At 38.4% G+C, this 8,705-nt stretch overlaps 1 pseudogene; it reads left to right on the forward strand.

The window, feature by feature from the left end:
* Nucleotides 1–402: 402 nt before the first annotated feature.
* LOC112908424 (U1 spliceosomal RNA) lies at nucleotides 403–544 on the forward strand (annotated as a pseudogene).
* The last annotated feature ends 8,161 nt before the right edge of the window (nucleotides 545–8,705 follow it).

The raw sequence follows: 8,705 nt of genomic DNA on the forward strand, positions 1-8,705 counted from the left end.
GGTTAAAATTAGCTTATGCAATGATAACTACTTTGAGTGTATTTTTAAAAATATAGTTTGGTGTATTTCCATTCAGATTTGATATTAACAGAAAGCATGTATATTTGGCATTTGGTAAATTTATCTAAATTTATCTATCTAAATTTATCTAAATATTGCTATAAAGTTTTTTTTTTACCAGTTTTAATCCTCCCCCTTTCACTTAACTTTATATTTTGAATATTTTCCTACATTACTACAGGCAAATAGTCTACGAAATGAAATAGTGCTCAATGGTATAAAAAGAGAACACTCCCTTCTCTCCTCAGCTTTACCTGTTTTGTCCTGTTTTAAGAGGAAGCACTTTTAGTTATTATATAGCAGCTTCTTTCAACACGTAGTCCCGTTTTTGAAACTAGTATTATATTTACCTGACAGGGGAGATGCCATGATCACAAGGAGGTTTTCCCAGGGTGGATGCTTAACCATTACACTCCGGTTGTGCTGACCCCTGCGATTTCCAGCACAGTCTGTGGTGGTGGGGCACTGGTTCGCCACCGCCCCCCCCCCCCATCTTCTCAGGTTGGAGACCACACCTGAGTTCTACTGCCTCCCTAGTTTGCTCTCCCTGCATTTTGCCCCCAGGCTTAGTGGTGAGACAGCCTCCTTGTTTGGGGGGTTCTTACAGGAGGATTTCACAAAGTGCAAAGTGGTGAGAGTGTGTTAGGTTGAGAAGTTCAGTGTGAGTTCTCAAGCAACTCGAGTTTCTTTTTGCCTGACTGGTCAGTTGAAGAAACCCGGTAAGTTTGAACTTTATTGCTGTTTTTGTATTTGCACCTCTGCATGTTTTCATCCATACGAAATCACAGGGAGTCCTAGAGGGAAGAAAGGCATCCAGACTGGGAATGAGGAGGTGCGGGGAGGGGGGGTGAAGATAAATCAGAGCAGCAGGTGGATTTGAGGTCAAAGCTCAGGAAGAAGGGGGTAGTGCCCATGCTACAGGGACAGATCAGGGATTGGGAACCAGAGATCCAAGCTGGCCAGGTGACAGAGGTTGGTAGGAAGGAGTCTGAGACAGACTATAAAAAAAATTAATAATAAACCCCCTAATATTAATATCCTTCTATTTCTTAATTTATCAAGAGTATACAGATAGTGAGGGCTTTTGCTTTCTCGCTTTCTTTCTTGCATCATCCTGATGTAATTGTATTTTAATTTTTAGTTAAATGCATATTTAGTGTTTTAATGGTAATTATGAGAATATTGTTCACTATTGATATAAGTGATATGCTATGATTATGTTTTCTTTCTTGTGTATTTTTTTTCTTGGAGTTAACAATTGTCATTTTTATTTACTCAAATTTCTTTGAAACATGGTAAGTCTTCCTGCCTTCCAACAGCTCTGTAAAATGGCTCTTTTTACAATTTTCCATGTGGCCAAAGCTGTCATATCACTTATCAGTTCCATTTCATTCTGTAAAATTCTTTCTGTGCACCTCTGGCCTCCTCCTCCATTCTGGTACTCCCTAGGTTAGAAGCCTCTAGATTTTTAAAATGATGGATTGTTATCAATTTTCAGCACAGACCTTCAATATTTGTATTATTTGTTTATAAAATATGTTTTCTGCAATAGAGAACTGTGTGCATTATAAAACATAAACACAAATAGAAAATCCAAAAGGCTAACATAAAGATTAATATTATTTCCTTTATGTGCCCTTAACAATTGGCTTTTATTAACTGGGGTGTGAAACCCACAATGTCTTGGGACTTTTTGCCAAAAATCTAGGAAATCCTTTTGGGCTTTTTCTTGTGTTTGGATCTTGTTTCTTGGGTTCCATGTTTTATCCCATGCTTCTTTTTCTCATTTGGATGGAGAGCATCTTGTTGCTTCCTAAAGAAAGGTGCAAGGGAGGTAAATTTCCTGAGATTTTGCTTGCCTCCAAATGTTTTTATGTTAGGGAATGAGCATATAAGTGACAGGCTGGGAAAAAATATTTTCAAAACCCTTATCTGATAAAGGACTTGCATCCAAAATACACAAAGAACTCTCAAAGCTCAACAATAAGACAGCAAATAACTCAGTTAAAAAATGGTCAAGAGATCTGAACAGATATTTTACCACAAAAAATATATAGATGTCAAATAAGCATATGAAAAGCTGCTCAAATCGTATGTCATTAGGGAATTGCAAATTAGAACAATGAGATACCACTACATCCCTATAGGAATGGCCAGAATTCAAAATCCTCACAACACCAAATGCTGTGGAGCATTCATTCATTCACTGCTAGTGAGAATGCAAGATGGTATAGCCACTTTGGACACCAGTTTGTGAGTTTCTCACAAAATTAAACATTGTATACAATCCAGCAATTATGCTCACTGGTATTTTTTTTTTTTAAAGATTTTATTTATTTATTCATGATAGAGAGAGAGAGAGAGAGGCAGATACACAGGCAGAGGGAGAAGCAGGCTCCATGCACCGGGAGCCTGACGTGGGATTCGATCCCGGGTCTCCAGGATCGCGCCCTGGGCCAAAGGCTGGCGCCAAACCACTGCGCCACCCAGGGATCCCCTGCTCTCTGGTGTTTACTCACATTTTTGTGCCTCTTGAATTGGCTCCTTTCTGTATGGTTTTGCTAACAACCAGATACATATTTAGGTTCATTTTTTTTTATCAACTTCAAAAAGTGCTTTCTTGAAACTTAATTTTTTTTTTCTAATTAGTAAGATTTTTACATGGTTCGGAAGTCAAATCTATAAAACCAGATATATTCAAAGAACTTCAGTCTTTATTCCTTTTCCCTCAACCTCAATCCCATTCTCTCTCTCTCTCTCTCTCTCGACAGGAAACCATTGTTTTTATATTTAACCTTTCATTTAAAAAAATAGTCATGTACACATATATACATGTACATTGTGCGCGTGTGCCTAGGGAGGCTTGCACTCCATTTCACTGGCACTTCTTGTGCCTCCTCTTGCTGATGACTGTGCTGTTTCTTTCTGCTACTCTTCTCTTCCCTTCTGCCCTTTACCTCATGTTTTGCCTCCTCACCCCCTCATGTCTCTTTAACTCTTCATTCTTACCTTAAGTACTCTCTTTCAGTCTAGTGGCTTCAACTACTACTGGTTTATAGTCATTGGAGTGGGGGTGGTGGTCCACAAAACTCTATTTCTCTAGACTTGCGGTTTTAGCTTTCTGCTGTATATACTATATACAGAGCATATACTTTCATTTGTTGATTTCTCAAGCTCCGCACTTCCCAAAGTGCACTTATCATCTCATCTCACCCTGTTGTAGCCTCTCATCTTTTTCTGTGGTTCTCCTATTAAGATAAGAGCACCTTGAACCATCATGCTCAAGGTATCAGCTGTTGGTTTGCCCCCCCGCCCCGCCCCGTACTCTCAGTCTTCATATTCAATTGATTTCTCAGTTCTATGGAGCCTACTTCCACAATTTCTTTCAGATTCCTCTTTTCCTCACCATTACCACTATTACATTTAGGGTCTCATCATCTCTTTTCTCAACCTGGTAAAGTTTTTCAATTGATCTTTCTGCATCTAGACTCTCTGTGTTGCTTTGGGCCTGTCTATATCAGAGTAAATTTTCTGAAACATAGGACATATTGTTTTTCCAATTTAAATCCTTTGATTGCTTCTTGTTACCTTAACATTCAGTGATTTCTTTCCTCTAATCTGGTTCAAGTCAACTTTTTCATGTTCTCTTTCACTGCATTTCTCCATGTGCATTTTGATCCATAACCACTCTGAGGGCTATGCTTTTAGCCTGAACATATGGCTCATTTGAAAAATTTCTTTGTTCCTGTTCTTTCTTTCTTGAAACATTCTTACCCTCTCTCTCTGCATCCCAAAACTGTTCATTCTTTAAGGCACAGCTTAAATGTCATCTTCCTGGAAAAATTAATTGTTCCCAGTTTGAAGTTCATAGGACCCCTCTTCTTGAATGAATACAGCATTTACCACCTTGTCTTATAGTGAGTTGAATAAAGAGCAGTTTCCCTATGATAGAATTTAAGTAGAAATTAAGCCCTTGAGGGCAAAGAGCTATTGATTATTTCTTTGCCCCTTGCCTGTCCTTAGTAATTATTTGTTGAATAAATGTGTGCTTAATAAATATTTCTTGAATTGAATTGGATGTGAATCATTTTATGATGGGTGATACAAATACGTGCCACAAAAGTACTATCCATTTAGTGATTTATGCTCGTTTTATGGGATTTATTTTTGTTATAGTAATTTTATATCTTTTAGCCATCCTTAATTCTTTCCTCCCCCTTTTGCCAACATCCCTGTTGCCATGTTTGTATTCGTTGTATTTTTACAGCCATCTCTCTCTTCTTTCCCATTCCATTGACCCTATAACAATACAAGCCTTTACCATCCTATGCTTGACAGTTTCTTCCTCTCTTGACTTCTCTGCCTGCAGCCTATTTTACCTCCTATAAATAGATAGATAATCTTATACTTACTCAACTCAATTATTTTTCCATTAAAAAAATCATTGGTAGTGTCTTGATATATAAAAGAAGAAATTCGTATTTCTAAACCTGTTCAATGACTCCCTACTAACACTTGAGTCTGATTACCATGTTTCTGACTCATCTATTCAAACTTGTGGTTTCAATTACATCATCCTGCATACACAGTTTTCATGCTTCCACTTCTCTTTGTGTAAGCCATTCTCTTTCCCTGAAATGCTCTTTTCTTCTTGGTGCATCTAAATTGTATAGATTGTCAAGACTGTTACGGTCATCTTGCAGAAACAGAACAGGATGGAACCATTATCCAATATTCAGTTCCCACCCAAAATATTGTTTGGATCTCAAGACTGATGATGTTACATGTGCACCAAGAGGGAATGAAAGGTTTGTTACTTACATAATGGGAATTCTATGGAGAGCAAGGCAAGCTTCCAAAGTGGTCTAAAATGATTTGAGAGAGTAGGAAAAGGAGACCGTGCTTTTACTGTGATTATGGAGTAGGACTGGGATGAGAGCTCCCACATGGGCTGGGGCTAGTGTGGTTTGAACTTCCTACCAACATGAAAGGAGGGGACTACCAAATTTTGTATCAGCTTACAAAAAGGGTACAAGAGTGATGGGTCTTGAAAGCTGTCCATAGTCAAACATCAAAGATGGGAGTCAGACTTTATTTCAGAGACCCAATCCGAATCCCACTGACTGCCCTGGGCCTCTGATATCACTCTTCTTATGAATTCCCAGAATTCAGCATTTGCTGCCTCATTCTGTTCTCTAACTTTCCTTGTATTTAACTCATGGATATAAATGTAATTACTTTAGAGTCACACCTCCAAGGAGTGAATGCAAGTTTTATGTCTTGAAGCTTATACAGTTTGGGGTGGAGCCCAATTTGTGAAAAAGAGTACAAAATAGGTACAAGGCCTTAGAAGGATTTATGCTTGTTAGCAGCCCTGAATCTTCAGCTTCATTAGCTTCATGGAAAATATGCCCCTGAATTCCTATTCTGCATTAAAAAATGTATTTAAAGAATTTTTATGTGCAATAAAGTTCACTTTTATTTGGTACAGTTTAATGAATGTGTATATATGCACAGATTCTTGTAACCCCCATGATAGACAAGGTATTCAGACTCTTCCTGAGGTGTCCTCTTACATTTTAATTTCTAATACTATATTTGATTTCTAGACTATAATGCCTTATATTTGGGAAGAGTTTATTGATGATGATAATAGTGAGAAAAATGACATTTTATTTTCCAATAGGAATAGATTCCTAGTGACAAATAGTGCCATTAAACATATTCTCTGGTAAGAATTATGTAGGAAAAGTTCCATTGAACTAAGTCATAATTCACAAATTTTAGAAAATGTCCATGTTGTGGTTTGAGACCCTCATGAAATTCATGAATTCAACTACTTTTCCATCCCTCCCTCTGACATGTGACTTAATTGGCACAGATTAATACCTTGAAATGTAGATGTTTAATAAATACTTAGTGATTTAAATTAGTGGACTAGGTGGCTGAATCAGAAGTTACTAAGGCTAAACTCCAAGCAGCATTCTTTTTAGAAATACATGTGAAAACATATTTATTTTTTTATGGGCAGATATGTTTCCTGTTCTTTTAGAGTTCTAGAAAGAAGATCAGTAATCACAGTTCTGCAAATCAGATCCTTGAAGGAGGGCTGATTTTTCAAATCTAGAGAAAGCTAGGTCTTTTGAAATGAAGCAAACTGAGAGGGGAAAAGAAAAAGTCTTTTGCTGAGACAGCAACTGAAATATATAATAACTACTTTGTAGCCTAAATGCCCCAGTATCCAAAATGATTCTGCATAGTACAAATCCAATTTTGCCCGAGCTCATCTGCAAGTGATGAATACTTAATTTACTGTTTTGACAGAATCATGACTACTGGACCCTAAATTTTCACTTAATCTGAAATCGAAAATGCCTTTCCAACAAGGAAAGAAAGAAGTGGAATGCTCTTCTCACTTCCTTAATGCCCGAAGAATTGTTTTCAAATATTGCTGTGTACCCGACCTTCTATGGGAAATAATTGTGCCTGGGTTTGCTCATTGCAGACCAAAGAAGGGTCACACTACTGGATGTTTCAGATAAAAGTCCAATTAATCTCAAAATAGTTTCACACTGAGTAAAGAGAAGCGGCTAAGAAGGCACAGGCTTTAGCTCCTGAGTGCATTTTCTGTCCCTGTGATTAATTGTATTAACCAAACAGTGTTAATTCAGCCTAAGAGGAAGGTCAGGAGTTCTGTTCCCTTCTGTCTTCCTGCCACTCCCTGAATGTCTACCCATCAGAATCTTGTCAACAACCAGGTGGTTTGCTTGTTTAGTGAGACTACCAACAGAAGTGCTGGTTAGAATTTCAAGAAAAAGCAGTCTTAGGAGCAGCTGGCAGCCAGCCAATATAGAGTTCTCTAGAGAACTGAGGACATTTTTATCCTCATCTATAGGCCTGGGGATTTGAAACAGTGTGATCATTCCCGGAAGCAGCACAGGTTTACAAAATGCCATCTTCCGTAATAGTGCCATATTATGTTTTTTAAAGCTGGCTAACAGTTGCTTTATTCACCTTTCTGTGAAAGATTTATCTGTAGAAACCAGACTTTTGGCTGTGGATTATTTCCTATTGTGTCTAAAAATGATAAGACTAGTTATTTCTTGTGTTCAACCCTTGTGGGGAATTAGGTGGCCATCCCTTTACCTCTTTGGTTTCACTCTCCTTAATTCCCAGGCATTTACAATCATCCAAATTGTGTTTGATTAGCATAAGCTAGATTTCCCACAAGAGTTTCCTAATACATTTCTTCTGCAATCAGGCCCCAGTTGGATACAGTAAGCCCCTTTTGTTCATCCAGTATGTCATTCAAACAGATACCAAAGAGAGATGCATAAGATCATTGGTACTTGTGATGACAAAGGAATGAGCGGGGCTGCAGGATGCAGTTCAGAAACCAGTGCAGTAACAGTAAAGATAAGGCACGTTGAGGCAACAGAGCCCTTCCTATAGCTGTCCTTAAGATCCATGCTGTCAGCCTACTGTTTAAGGGCAAAAACTGATAACAAGGGAGTTATGATATTTTTTAAAGAACAAAGTCTCTGTAAAATTTGATCAAATAAAGGAAGACTTTATTGCAGCATGAGAGAGTCTCTTGGCTACCTAAGGACAGGAACTGCAAGGTGAAGGTGATTCTCTTTTAAGAGAACCTATGTGGCCTTTTCCCTTTATGGTGTCCCTTTTTGTGTTTTGTGATTTTTTTTTTTTTTTGTCTGAGAGCTGTGTGTTTTTCTGGAACTTCATCTGTGGAATCTTTTGAGAACTCATTTGCAGTTGAGACTACCAAGTCAGGAGCTCTGGGAATTGTTAATTCCTAGAGAGTATCATTTATACTCTCTGCTGGGAGTTTTTCCTCGAGGTCCCCTAGCTCCTGTGTCCTTCAGAGCTCCTGCCCAAGAGTAGACCGGATGGTTCGTTCTTCCTCCGGTCTGTGTGTTCAGAGAACACAGCTAGCATGAATTTGGACCACAGGCCATGTGAGGACTAGCTTAGGGCTGTGAATAGTCATCCACTCAGCATCACTCAGCATCAGGATCAAAAGAGATGTGATCCTGGCTGCCACCTTCTGCAGAACAAGGTCTATTTGTTGCTCATCTGTACACTAAGGGTGTGTAAGCCTCTGGGCTTCCAACGTTATGTGAGGGGTCTTCATTAGATGGTCCATCTTAGGTGGGTCTCCAGCGTTGTGTAGTCCTCAAAGTGGTTGCTCAAATGCTCCAGGGTTTGGCATAAACTTTCAGGGTGGAAGCCGGCTTTGGTATTCACTTAAACAACCGGGGTTCCTGCTCTGATTGCATTTTTGGAATCTATAGAAAACTTTGTTTTATGCCAGTTCCTTGATTTAAAAGCATGAAAACAATTTTTAGCTGACATTTTAGTAGTGTCAACCGGGGAGTCATTTCAAAGATCAGAATTAATCTCACAGTGTCTCTACTTCTCTATGGATATCTCTCTGTAGTCCTTTTTCTACCAAATCCACTTATTCTCTTTATTCAAAGTTTTTAGTCTTCCGAAATACCAACTTCTTGTGATTTGGACAGGTAACCCTTCTTTGGTTCTTATACTACTTCAATTTCTGCTATTACTGTTTTCTGCCCATTCACTCCATTCCCAAATGAAATGGGGGGGTTGTAATTTTTAAGTTG

The sequence above is a fragment of the Vulpes vulpes genome, chromosome 1 (genome assembly GCF_048418805.1).
Source record: "Vulpes vulpes isolate BD-2025 chromosome 1, VulVul3, whole genome shotgun sequence".
Lineage (NCBI taxonomy): Eukaryota > Metazoa > Chordata > Mammalia > Carnivora > Canidae > Vulpes > Vulpes vulpes.